This window comes from Camelus dromedarius, chromosome 1 (genome assembly GCF_036321535.1).
Source record: "Camelus dromedarius isolate mCamDro1 chromosome 1, mCamDro1.pat, whole genome shotgun sequence".
In the NCBI taxonomy this organism is placed as follows: domain Eukaryota; kingdom Metazoa; phylum Chordata; class Mammalia; order Artiodactyla; family Camelidae; genus Camelus; species Camelus dromedarius.
Window position 1 is genome coordinate 90,449,136 of NC_087436.1, and position 14,809 is coordinate 90,463,944.

The 14,809-nt window shown below is 40.9% G+C and overlaps 1 pseudogene; it reads left to right on the forward strand.

Annotated features, from left to right (window-relative positions):
• Positions 1-644: 644 nt before the first annotated feature.
• LOC105089353 (kinesin-like protein KIF3C) lies at positions 645-2,782 on the forward strand (annotated as a pseudogene).
• The last annotated feature ends 12,027 nt before the right edge of the window (positions 2,783-14,809 follow it).

Here is a 14,809-nt window from a genome sequence, read left to right on the forward strand (position 1 = left end):
AAAGATCAGAGAAGTTTTACATATAAAGAGAGATCTTTTACTCTCGCTGCTGTTCTCATACCTTTCTCTTTTTTCCCTCCAGGGGTGGTGACAGATAAAGTGGAGGCAGAGGTAGCAACAGCCACGCTGGTGGCAAGAATGATTCCCCATCTTTGAGGTAAGACTCCATGTGAGTCTCTGCCCGTGGGAAGTCTGGGACCCCCAGCCATCCAGGACCAGCAGTTCCCACCACCAGCAGGAGGAGGAAGAGGAGAAGACTGTTCAGTGGTGCCAACCTCCATCCCATTTTCCTCTTCTTGTATCTCATTGTTGCCATAGCTGTTTACAGCAGGGCTTCCTCTGCCCCAAAATGAGGAGTTCTAGGCACTGCCATTCAGCTACCATAGCTCCTGTGACTTCGAGGAATTCTGCCTAATTCTCCCCGCTCTACACCTCCCCACCCACAAACCAGTGCTGCAAGGACTGAAGAACTGTGGAGGCCCAGACTGCAGCACTAGTGGGGCCATATCCCAGAATCCCCGCCCTGGAAGGCTGCATGCAGACTGAAGAGTAGCACCGGGGGGCTGGGCCAGCCCCACTGATCCAGACCTACAGAGCGCAGCAAGACCACCCAGGCTGCAGAGTACGCCAGGTTGGGGGTGGTGGAAGGACGGAGCAACAAGATGGCCAGTAAAACCAAGGCCAGAGAGGTCCTGAAGGTGATGGCCCAGTGCCACTCTCTCAGCCACAGGGACGAGAATGCTATTTACTAGTAGATTCTGACTGTGGATGTAAAACTGGGCCAGGTGATTCTGTGGAATCCCCACACTATCAGACTTAGATGATAAAAATTTGAGGCCCCTAGAAGACTCAATGCTTCAGGGTTTCAATGGCATGGTGTTTGCTTATGGCCAGATGGGCACTGGCATGACCTATACCATGCAAGGGAGCCCAAGCTGTACAGGGTAACACCTTTGAGCATTTCTTCACTCATTTCTCATGCTCTTAGAACCAGCAGTACCTGGTCCAGGCCTCCTACCTGGAGATATACCAGAAGGAGATTTGAGATCTGCTCTCCAAGTAGCCCAGCAAGAGGCTAAAGCTGATAGAGAACCCTGAGGTATCCACATCAAGGACCTCTCCTCCTTTGTCACCAAGAATATCAAGGAGATTGAGTATATGATGAATTTGTGGAACCAGACTCGGGTTATGGGCAACACATACACGAATGAAGTCAGTTCCTGCTCCCACTCCATCTTCGTCATTACCATGGATGGCACTGAGTGTGGCTATGATAGCCAGGACCACATCTATTTGGGTAAGCTCAATCTAGTGGATCTGACTAGTAGTAAGAAACAGAATAAAGCAGGTCCTTACAAAGCTGAAAAGATAGGCACACAGTTCATGCATAATGGTGATGGTGAAGGTGAAGGCAGTGGTAGAGAAGGGCCTAAGGAACCCTCCAAAATCAAATCTCTTTCTGTCTGCCCTGTCAGATCACTGCTCTGGTGGGCAACAGGAGCACCCATATCCCTTACTGGGACTCCAAGCTGACCTGGCTGCTGCAGGACTCTCTTGAGGGGAATGATAAGACCATCATGGTGGCCTCACTGGAGCTAGCTTCTTACTGGCTCCAAGGAGACCCTCTCTCCAACCTGCACTTTGTGAACCGAGCCAAGAATATCATGAACAAGCCCTGGGTGCACAAGGATCCCAAAGACACACAGCTGCAAGAATTCTAGGAGGAGATTACCTACCTGAAGTCTCATCTGTAGAAGAAGGGGGCGCTGGGAAAGTGGCTCTGGAAGAAGAGTAGCAGCATAAAGAAGGCCATGTCAGCCACAGTGGGATACCATGAAGGGCCAGTGATCAAGGCCTGGGAGGCAGAAGAGGAGGATAACAACCACCACCTGCCCCAGCCTATTGGAACTGGCCTTGGATAAGAACATAAAGAATTACCTGCAGATGCAGAAGTAGCGGCTAGAGGAAGAGAAGGTGACCATCCAGGATGTCTGCAGCCTGGTGAGTGAGGAGAAGCGGAAGTTGCTGGAGATGAAGGAGAAGATGCTGGAAGATCTCCAGAGCTGCTTGCATCCTAGTACAAGGCAGTGGAGAGCAAGCTGCTCCTTTGGGGCAGGAACATCATGGATCACACCAAGGAGCAGCAGAAGATTTAGAAACTAAAGAGTCAGGAGATTGCCAAGCAAAAAATGCCACGAGCAGGAAATGCAACAGGAGGTGATGATTTGAGGTGAGGAGACCAGGTAGTTCCAGGGCACCTACACATCCCTGCAGCAGGACATCGAAGTCAAAACCAAGAAACTCAAGAAGCTCTATGCCAAACAGCAGGCAGTGAAGGCAGACATCTAGGAGAAGTATGATAAGCATGTCCACATATAGGAGGATCTGGAAAAGGCAAAGAATGAGCAGACCTGGGAACTCAAGTTCAAGTAACTAATCATTGAGAACTTCTTCCTCCTGAGGAGAACAAGGTCGTAAACAAGCTTTTCCTGTACTGTGAGGCGGGGCAGTAGAAGGGCCATCCACTTCTGTCAGCTAGATTCAATAATAGCAAAAGCAGCAGCAGCCCATGTCTGCAGTGGGCCACAAGAGGCCTATCAGTCAGTATGCTCGGCTTGCCATGACAACGGTAGCATCCCAGGCACAGGACTGAGCACATAATAGCTGAGGCTCAGGGGGATAGCCTGGGCTTGTCACACTGGACATGGGATGGCACAACTGTCCACCCAACCCGAGTTGCATCTCTGCTTCCAGTGCTCTGAGGGGCCCCAGAGAGAAGGTCCCGTAGAGAGGGAGAGGCAGGGCCTCATGAAGCCAGATGACTCTGCAGTCTCCTTGGGTAGAGTGCTCCCTTTGTCCACCATCGCTTAAGGCCACCTGTCCCTCAGAACCGTCTGCATTCTGAGCCTGGCCGGGAGCTAGAGCGGAGGCTGGAGGCTGGGTGGATGGGCAGTAAAAGGGAGACGCACGGCCCCCAGCTTAGGAATCTGTCCTGAAAGTACAAATGTCAGTGACCACGACAGCTCTCAACGGACTGATCCACTGATATGCAGACTAGGAACAGAGCTCCACCTGCAATGGTTCGCGGGCTTTGTCCCCAGTGTGTTGCCGAACCTAAAGGAAACTCCGGAGTGCAAATCTATGTACAGATAAGGCGGCGAGAAGCGGGGGGGTCAATCCTTTACTGAACTCTGGGACATGTCCATCCCTGAGAAGGAGGAACCGCTGAATCTCACCCTCGTGGACGTGTCTACTGTGCAATTTGTGGATGCTGTTTTGTTGCTGCTGTTTTACAAATTTACTTTGACACCTGAGGTGAAGAAAACTGTTTTCGTTGTCGACTTCACAAAGTTCTCTCCTTTCTCATCACAAAATTGGAAAAGACAAGTATTCAGGAGACCAAGTGAGAACACCTGCTTTTGGCTGCGGTAAGGGGGGAGGGTCCTCAGGCCTCGGCCCATGCCGACGAGGGGCGGGGGCGGCGGGGCTAGTGAGAGCCTGGGGGGGGGGGGGCGCAGGCGCTCAAGGCGCGTGGGCCGGGCTGGTGGTGGAGCTGTTGGCGTCGCTGAGGGAGCGGGGCCGGGTCCCCGCGGGGCTGCTGCAGCAGCCGGGCAGGAGTGCGTGCGGGGGCGCGCGGGCTTCCTCAAGCGGTCCTCGCCCTTGAAGAGCTTGCCACAGGTGGGCCACATACGCTTTCGCGCGTGCGCAGTGAGGCGCTACCGCGCCAGCTCGGCGGAGGCGCGAACTTCAAGTTGCCGTGCTGCCAGCCGCAGGCGAAGGCCCTCTTGCCGTTGTGAGTTCTCAAGGCGCAAAACTTTCTCGCATCCTGCGTCGTGGCACTTGTAGTTTCTCCTCGGGGACCCCAGGTTGGCATGACTTCGGCCCTGTAGGTCCCCTCGAATGAGGCGGGGCTCGCTGTTGTCTGGGTGCCTGGGCTTCTGCTCAGGCTCCAGTTCCACCTGGGCTGAAGTTCCGGCTACACCTCGCGGGGCTGCGGGTGGGGTTGGGGGTGGGGCGGCGTCTCCGCGCCTGCGCCGCCGCTGTTGAGGAGGGGTTGCGCGGGGTGTGTGGGGAGCAGGGGGTTCCCCTTAGAGGCGCCCTCTCTGGGCTCTTCAGGGGCACGCGCCTGCGCTCGCTGGTCGTGGCCTCCGAGTACGCCTCCTCCACGAAGAGGAAGGCGCTGGCCTTGCCTTCCTGGCCTGCCTGGGACTTGGGTAGGGTAGCGTGGCCGTCCAGAAGCTGGCCGGGCCCTTCTGACCACCCCGTGCAACAGAGTGGCTGGGCAAGGATAGGAAGCAAACAGAACAAGGTTCTAGTTAGAACATAAATAACTAATGGGGTTGTAACAGTACAATATGGTGACTTTAGTTAATATTGTATATATAAAGTTAGTAAGAGAGTAGGTCTTAGAATTTCTCGTCACAGGGGAAAAAAAAACCTAGCTATTTTGAGTTCTTTATCAGGGGTATTTTGGGGATTGGTTACGAGGAGATTATTGTGGTCCCTTATTGATGTCATGATTCCATGATTTTGTCTGTTTCTTGAAATCCTTGCAGTTGCTGTCATTCCATTGGAAATAGCAGACACTTCCTCCAGTATTTACTGACTAACTTTAGGAGAGAATTTCCTTCCCACTGCTCTGCTAAGGATTTTGAGGCTTTCTCAGTCCTTTATCCTCAGTGGATACACCTGTGTCGCACTTCTTGCTTCCTCTCGTAGCAGAATTCTTTAGCATATAGTCTTCTGTCGGTCCCACAACACACCAGACTGATTGCTGACAGCCTCCCATTTGCTTTGCCAATGGTGACGCTAACACTCAAATTTCTAGTTGCACCTGGCCTGAGATTCAGGCTGATTTTCTGCAGTGCTCACTGGCCATCCGACGAAGCTCATTCTTGAGGCCATCTGGAGTGTTCACAGGCAGAGGGTCACACAGTTTGGGAAGTGTGTGGGTGAGATGCACAAAGCAGTGGGGGTTCCCATAGGGCACTTGGGAGGATCCACAAGAGAGGTTTCCCCAGTGGCTCTTTGGTGGCCTTCTTGATGGAGTTCACAATGCAGTTAGCAGACCCTGAATCCACATGCCTTTAATGCCTCCTCTCTGTTGCTCTCTCAGCAACTAGTGCAGCTCTCCCTACCCCAGCTAGTGCAGCTCACAGCTCAGTACTCTGGATGAGGCAAAAAAAGAAACAGGGCCTCTTGGCAGCATCTCATATGGCTGGGGAGTCTGAGTACTCACTCACATACTCTCACTTTCCCCATGTGATAAATCATGGACGAAGACAGTCTTTTTTGGCACAAACCTGTGCTTCCTTGGGGAAGTAGTTATGCAGGTAAAGTCAGGCAGTCAATCTTACCCTCTCCAGTGCATCCAAACTCATATATTTTTTTTTCTTCCAACAGTATGCAGGAACTACTCTACTGGAATCCGGGACTTCCACAAAAACTCTCGTCTACACATCTGATTCTGTGTTCTCCGTGGACTCCGAGACCACACTGAGATGTGAGACCCAGTTTATGGAGCACTGTAGTGTCCACGGTCAGGACCAAGGTATGTATGACTATTACTTGAAGCAAGCTGGTCAGCAGTTTATGATGGTTGATGTGGTCTGGATCCCTATGAAACTGAGGTTCTAAACAAACAAACATGTTTTGAATTTCCCCATTTGGTTTGCTATTGATTCAAATTTATATGAATCATAGGAGTGTGATACACTCTTAACCACTGAAATTAATATTCCGTGGATCCTAAATTCAAAGTAAAAAATTGAAGTTCAAACACTGTTGTTTTTCTGTGCAATAGTCTTGTCAGTAATTACTTACAAATATAATTAGATTATCTAAAATCCAAAAGTATATTTAATATTGCTTTTGTGTTTCCTATCTGTATAACCATGCAGACTTGAGTAAAACTGATGAATATGTTTATAGGCTCCCACTGTCACTGATTCAATGGATCTATTAACATTTAGACAGTGTTTATTACTTTTAATAAAATTTGCTGATAGAATATCATGTTAGGTGTAATTTAGTGTATTGAAGATGATACTTGTAGTTTACTGTCTGGGGAAATAGAAAAAAAATATATAGATAGCGTTGTTACCATAGAATACATTTCCCAATGTGTTTCTTCTAATCAAACAATTAATGAACTATTCAGTGTATTCACTGCATGCATCATTACAAAGTTGGCATATGATTAATTCATGAGTGACAGCAGGGTATGTCACCTGGAATACAGTGATATGCACTTTGACCTTCAAAGCAGTCTTCACAAAAGACTCAGAAAATACTAAGGCCCCTGCACTAATCTTATATGGAATGCAAATAACACATTTAAAAGATGTTTTGCTTCAAGACAAAATACTTTGACCTAATGTTAAAACAGGACTTCATTACAAAGGCTAGAGTGAAGTTTCTTTAAAAAAAAAAAACAAAACCATGACAATAAATTTCACAGATTTTGCATGTGCTTTAAATATTTGTATATACTGTTAGGATGTAACCTTAAATCATTAAAATGTATTAGTTCATCTTACTTCCACATTTCAGCAAATGACACATACCTAATATATGTCAAATATGTGCTTTTAATTACTTTGCCTCTAATTAATATGCTCTGATTATTTTTCTACTATAAAATATGAATTATTCTGAGTTATGGCATATATACGTATATTTATATGTAATTATAGATATATTTATAATCCATTAAAGTGTTATTACATTCTGATGCCAAGTAAATTTGTTTTTCCATTAATACACATATCAGTTAGGATACTTGCACTAAATCTCAAACTAGCTTAAACAAAATCAATTAATTACTACTCTCCATATTATGACAAATTGCTAACAAACCTTTTAGACTTAACAGTGCTCTTTTAGCTGACAATTAAAGAATAATAAAAGCTAGCCTCCTCCCTCAGTATCCACCTTAAATGCCCCAGTAACTCTGCTTCTGCTTAATTCATATGTCTACCTCTGAGCTCATCATTATGGATACTCTGGCCACTCTGGGTTTCTGGTTCATCTCTGTAGGCATGAGAGATAAGTTCTTTATCAAGTGAGTCAGTAGCTTTTTCTGAAAGAAAAAAAGAAAAAGGAAAAGATTTCCATTTTAAGGAAAAAGGATAGTGAATGTTCAGAGTTCATAATATTCAAAGTTTCCACAGCCTGACTCTGGCCTTACAGACGTCAGCCTACCCCTTCAGGGATTTGGCCTCAAACTGCACACATAACCTCTGACAGTTATGAGAGCTTTGATCTCTCTTAATCTACTTCTGCTACTTCCTGTACTCAATAATAGTAGATATGAAGAAGTCTACCCTAGGTCCCAAGATTGGAAAGCCCCTCAATTTCAGCAGCACAGGAACACCTGAACATTTCCTTCCCTTCAGGAAAACTAGTATGCCTTTTATTGCTCTTAGTGTAAGTCAAATCATAACTTTTCCTTTGGTTTATTTTCTTGTTCTTCTTATATCTCTCCAGCTACATCTCTCAAAAACTCTTCATCCTAAGCTCTGTTGTTCAGTAATACTATTTTTTGTTCTTTAAAGGTACTATACCTTTTTTTACTATATTATTTCACTTGACATTTGATATGTTCTTCCCTTTGTTGGAATCCACCTGCCTCAGTGTCTTCACTAAGCTAACATATAGTCTCTTGTATTCTTTTATTATATACCATTTACTCTGGGAAGTTCATTCCTCTAAAAAAAGCTGACAGCCAATTGGCCAGATTTTCTGGTTAAACTCTAGATCTGTACACTATAAAATAAAAACACATATTAGGGCCAAGATGTTAAAATGCCTATGAAAATGATTGCATGCCTAAATCTAAGCTCTCAATACTAAGGTTTAGGACAAAGGTCTTCATGTTATCATTTGCAAAATTATACCGTGAAGGCAATTTTCATATTCTATAAGATAAACTGTAGGGTTTCTCTATCTCTCGAAGTTCTGGGCAATGACATGGTTGTTTTAACTTGCAAAATTATGTGACTGGGTGGATATTTTTCTAGTAATGCCAAAATGTAATGTTTAGAGTCACACAAAAGTAACACAATCAAGATAGGTAAAGGGAGAGGTAGTGGAGAGAGAAGCTTAAAGTAAAGCAAGAGGCCTGTTTGCTAATTAGTATTTCCTTGTTTCCTGCTCTGATCTCCTCTTCATGCTGACATTGCTTCACAAACAATTTTTATCTATGTCTTTGTGCTGTTTTTGTACCTTCCACAATCCAGTGTAAGAACTCCTTCCCACATGTCAAAGTTAATGATAGTATCTCAGTGTCTTCCCGATTTAGAGATAAGCAAATATTCTGACATTTCAGTCACTCAGGATTTAATAAATTCCTCAAATTATTGATGGAATCAATTGTTCACTCTCCCTTGAAAAATTATTTGAGTAGTAAATTGATTCCTCAGCTATGCTCAGAGAGATTATTAAAAAAAATAACAAAGGCTGGTCATGGTTATTTTGCTCCACTGTCTTGCTCTGCCTGTCTTCTGTTACTCAAAGAAAGTTATTTCATTATTGTTTGTGACTTTTCATGTGTTCGGAAGCTGGGGTGATTTATCATCAGATGTCAACAATGAGAAGGCAAATAAAAGCAACCCACTAGTGAGCCAACAAAGAACACCCTCTGAAACCAAGGGTTGCTATCTTACTCCTCCCCAGATTATGCACCACTTTGAGATGTATAGTAAATCCAGGCATAAATAGAATGAGACCACGATGTCCTTATAGACTTGACCATAGTGAAAGGATAAACTTTACTTTCACCTCTGTCCATTTTGTCCTACCAACATTGACTACAGGCCACGTGATGATTTGCCTATAAGATTAAATGAGCAATGAACTAATGAATCATACTTCTAATTTTTTGACATATAATTAACATTATTTTAATGTTGTAGTTCATGAGTTATGACAAATACACATACTAATATTACCATAACGACAGTCAAGAGATACAACATTTTCCACCTCCCGAAAAGTCCCTGTATGTCACTTTGCAGGCAACCTTTCCCTAATCTCTGATTCAGACAATATCTGCTGTGACTATAGATTAGTTTTGCCTCCTCTAGAACTTCATATATATGATGTATTTATTTCCTGAGTTATCTGTAAAAAATTACCACACACTTGGTGGCTTAACACAACAGAGCATGCAGAATTTATAGATTTGTTGTGGGGAAAACAGTTACCTTAAATAAGAAATACAAAAAAGAGTAGCAAAATAAATGCAAGTACTGCAGACTGAAATTTACTAAATATTGGTAAGAAAAAAATAATAAGACAGTGACTTCCTTTTTATTTGGGGGATCCATCAGAAGGGTGAACTGGAAGGGGAGATATTTGAAACATGAGAGAGATTCCACCTGCCCTTGTTTGAAGAAGTAGGAATACATGGAAAACATGAGAAGGAAGGTGGGTGGCCTCTAGGAGCAAAGACTAGCCCTTCACCAACAGCCAGCAAGGAAATGGGTTCCTCAATACTATAAGTGAAAGAAAATGAATCCTGCCAACTGCATGAGCCTGGGACCAGGCTGGCCCCTAGAGCCTCCAGAGGAGCACAGCCCTACTGGGTATTATAAGCAAAAGCAGAAAGAACATGGCAACTAGACACCTGCAATGTAAGAGATAACAGACAGAAGTTACATGATATATGTGTATCATGGATTTAAGTGTCTCTCTCACTTTTATTCCATGGAAACCCAATGCTTACATTCCAGGTGCTAAAGGAAAAAAAAAATAGGCATAGAAATTTTGGGCTCTTATGTGTAATCCCTTTTGTTCCACTTTCTCACACAATTGTTTTGTTCTAAATCTGTGACAGTAGTGGACACTATATGCAAGAGAAACAAACTGTGCTTGACTATGTGAACAAAAGGTTAAAATGAAATAGCAAAAGAAAAGATAGTGGGACAAAATTAATTATCCAGGGTTATTTATTTGTATTGTGCAAGTTTTTTTTAAACTGCTTATGATTTAAATTATAGACCTTTTCTTAAGAAATTTTTTATATACTTCATTTTATTGCTGTAGAATTTAGAAGAAAATAAGATACAGTCACTTACCTGAAATCTCAACTAGAGCATATTGTAATCTGTAGTAGAATATAGGACCCCTTATTTCTCTAAAAGTATCTGTCCTCAATTTTAATAAATATAAATTATATTTCCATACACTATGTGTTTTTAAAGTGAATTGGATTTATAGTCAATGGTTAATCTAAAAGAATCTGTTACTTTAAATTGTGTATTAAAAAGGCTAAGCATTAAATAATCCATTTTTAAAACAATTTATTAATTGCAAAATAATAGCCATTGATTTTTCAACATGCTATGTGACTCTCTCTTTTGCCTGCATAAGGAGCATAGTATTTGATCATAGTGATAAAATGATTATAAAAAATATTGCAATAATTAGTCATATTGAGGCTAGTTTGGAAATGAGGCATAGATACAGCAACAATAGTGTCCAGAGCACATTAATCTAAAATGAAAATATCCTAAGCCTTCTCATTTATTCTAAGTTGAATTCATATGGTTCAAGAATGTACTTAGGGAGTTTCTTTCATTAAAATTATCATTAACTTTAATTTTTAAAGATTTCCTTCCCACTCATATGACAGGAGGTATCTACTTAGTGACTTCTTCGGTGAACCAATATTCCCTCCACTGTCAGGATTTATAATTGAAGTGCTCTAAACTAAACCATTGTAACTGAACTGCACTTGACAGTGTCAGTGTGATTAGAGCCTACAGGGGCTAATGTTCATTTTGTGTCTGCTGATTGAAAATTCCCGTATGTTACCAAGGTAGTGTAACCTTCTGCTTAGCATAGTTCTTTGGGAAAATGGACAGAAATATGAAAAGCAAATCAGGTGAGAATAAAATAGAAGGTGAAAAAGGAAAATAAATGAGAATAAAAACTCTTCAAATGATTTAGGACAGGAAAAATGAAGCAGATGATTTATGGACTTCAAAATCTAACTGATGCCGTAAGACCGCATATGTTACATTAGTATAACGTGGATTACAAACAAGTGGAAAGTATTGGCTTGAGCAGACTTGCACAGTGTCACTATTTCTGATATAGAAATACAGATTACCTTAAAGAAGAACCCTCTACAATGTGCCATTAGAGATGGCTTAAATGATGCATTTAATCATAGCACTAGTTTCTAGATGAACTTTAGTATTAAGCACAGTATTAAAGGATGCTTTATCAAGGCATTCCAGATTTTATATCACACTGTTTATATAATAAATATTTTATTTAATGAACTTGTATTATATTACATTTAATATGCCTGTCTGATAGAGGAAGGATGAGCTTGAGAGGGCTCTTACGTGCTTATGGTAAAAGCTAGGAGGTTTTCTTAATTCATAAGTGTTTTAGGAAAATCTTTTACAGGTTATTTCATTCTTTTCCTTGAAATTCACCTCTCAAAATTTTCTTGAAATACTACTAACCCTGTATTTTCCTAAAATATTAAAATTCTTATTTCAATATTCTAAAAAATTGGGAACAAAATAGAAAAATAAAGTATTGTTTAGGACATGGAATCCAAAAATGAGGATATAGTTTAAAAGTAAAATAGCTGTAGATTTAATGTTGGTATGAGAAAAAATTCCAGATATTTGCAGCACATGTCTTACCAAGAGAACAATCAACTAATTAATCCAGTCTAGCATTACATGAGAAGGTTCCATGCTTTCACTGTTATCACCATATTTTGGGGACTGCGTAGTGTAATAATTAGTTTGTGAGGCGTGCATCAGTAGGATCTCAGTTAGTATTCCGCTTCTGCCGTTCATTGATTTTATGAACTTGATCTTTACTTATACTTTTGGGAAATTTGTCTCCTTAAACGTAAATCATGGTTAATAAAGACTGGGTCATGTGGAGGATTAAGTATGTGAAGGAGATGGTGTGTGGAAGTGTGTCTATTTCCCTTCTCTTTTACTTTCTTCATTGGGATAAAGTGGCCTCGCAAATCTGAAAAAGGATGTGCACTTTTAATTTGTGTGGCCCTAAACACAGTCCTTGCAATGACATTTGTTTCATGTCTTCTACCTCCCTGTTGGTTGGGGAAATGTAGCCAAGTCTGAGGTGTGGTACGGAATAATGAAAATCATGTGCCTTGAAAAATCAAGGGAAATATTAGGAGTGGTAAGAAGTCAAAGTATTCACTTAATGAATGAATGAAAATTATCCCCTGCCCATCACTGGAAGACTTGAATCATAAGGATTCACCTGGGGACCTTGTAATATATGAATATTCTCAGCCCCACTCAAGCCTCTTAACTGAGTATGGGAGGAGCAGGGGACCAGAAACTGCTTATTGATCAAACTGCCAAACTCTCAAACTCTATAGCAGGTTGCCCATGGGGAAAAAGATAAAAAAGGATCTAAGATACGTACATGAAAACAAACCTTGAAGTGCCTAGTTATGCTGATTGTGTTTCTTCTGACTCCTGGTATGGTGCTCAAATAGTTAAAATTTTGTTTGGAGCAAAGGTTCTCAAATGTTTATATTCAAATACTAATCATTTGAAGGAGCTCGTAAAATGTTGTGAAACAACTCTCAGACTGCTGAATAAAAACCACAGTAAATCAGACAAACATCTAAGTATAAAGGTTCTGAAATAATTCTAATACAGGTTTATATTTGAGGACCACTGGTCTAGACTAGAGAGTGAGTTTGACAAGAAACAAATTTATAAACTATATCTGACTGAATAATATATTGCCAAAAAATTGACACCCAGATCTCAGGGACAAGTCTCTAGGTGAATGACAAAAATACTCAGGAATCCACTAATTTGTGTACCTATGCACTTTTACAAATGTTCTCATAGTACATGGTGAATGAGATAGTTAGCATGTTAAATTCTGAAAAGGGATTGTAAATTGTAGGGTACTCAGCCCACTGACTACTGTGCACAAGAGGAAAAATTTAGAAGCCTCACCAGAAGGTTTGGTTTGATTCCTTGGAATGTATTTGCTGATACCAGATAGAAAAAAGAATAGCCTAATTAAATGTGTTTGAAAACGTTTGACTGCAAAAGGACAGTATCAGACCTATTCAACATTGCATCTTCTTCATAAAAAGGTATCTTGGAATAAGATACATGGTTAAAAACTTTGACGTATTTAATTTTTATATTGAGACACCTTAAGATATTACTACTGATTTGGAACATAAAACAATTTTGAAAAAATATTGGAAAAGGATATTCTTCAACTAATTGTGAATTCTATGACTTTCTTTCTGGTGATCAAATTTGGGGGTAAGATAGTCTATTTTTTATTGGTGTGTTGTTGATTTACCATGTTGTGTTTCTGGTATACAGCATAGTGATTCAGTCATATATATATATATGTGTGTGTGTGTGTATATATGTATGTGTGTGTGTGTATGTGTATATTTATTTTTCATTGTAGGTTATTACAAGATACTGAATATAGTTCCCTATACTATACCATAGGACTTTGTCTATTATATACATAGTAGTATATAACTGTTAATCTCAAACTCCTAACTTATCCTTGACCCCTGCTTTCCCCTTTGATAACCATAAGTTTTTTTTCTATATCTCTGAGTCTATTTCTGTTTTATAAATAACTTCATTTGTCTTTTTTTCTTTTCAGATTCCACATGTAAGTGATATCATGTGATATTTATCTTTCTCTGTCTGACTTACTTCACTTAGTATGATAATCTTTAGGTCTATCCATGTTGCTGCAAATGGCAATATTTCATTATTTTTTATGGCTGAGTGGTCTTCCATTGTGTGTGTGTGTGTGTGTGTATGTGTGTGTGTGTGTTGGTATATATCTATAAACCACATCTTCTATATCCATTCATCTGTTGGTGGACATTTATATTGCTTCCATGTCTTAGCTATCATAAATAGTGCTGCTGTGAACATTAGGGTACAAATATCTTTTTGAATTGGAATTTTCTCCAGATGCATGACCAGGAGTGAGATTTATGGATCATACAGTAACTATTTTTAGTTTTAGTGTGGGAGGGTTCCCTTTTTTCCACACCCTCTTGAGAATTTATTCTTTGTAAACTTTTTAATGGCGGCCATTCTGAACAGTGTAAGGTGATACCTCATTGTAGTTTTGATTTACATTTCTCTGGTAATTAGCAATATTGAGCATCTTTTCATGTACCTAGTGGCCATCTATATGTCTTCATTGGAGAAGTGTCTGTTTATGTCTTCTGCCTTTTTTTTTTTTGATTGGGTTGTTTTTTTGTCATTGAGTTGTATGAGCAGTTTATATATTCTGGAAATTAAGCCCTTGTCAGCAGCTTGTTTGCAAATATTTTCTCCCAGTCTGGAGGGTGTCTTTTTGCTTTGTATATAGTTTCCTTTGCTATGCAAAAGCTTATAAGTTTAATTGGGTCCTATTTGTTTATTTTTGCTTTTATTTGTATTGCCTTGGGAGACTGACCTAGGAAAACTGCTGTGGTTTAAATCAGACAATGTTTTGTCTATATTCTCGTCCAGCAGATTTATGGTATCTTGTCTTATGTTTGTCTTTAAGCCATTTTGAGTTTATTTTTGTTTATGGTGTAAGGGAATATTCTAACTTTATTGAGTTTCATGAGAATATCCAGCTTTCCCAGCATCATTTGTCAGAGACTGTCTTTTCTCCATTGTATATTCTTGCCTCCTGTGTTGAACATTAATTGATTTTAGGTGTGTGATTTTATCTCTGGGCTCTCTGTTCTGTTCCTTTGACCCATATGTCTGTTTTTGTGCCAATACCACACTGTTTGAATTAC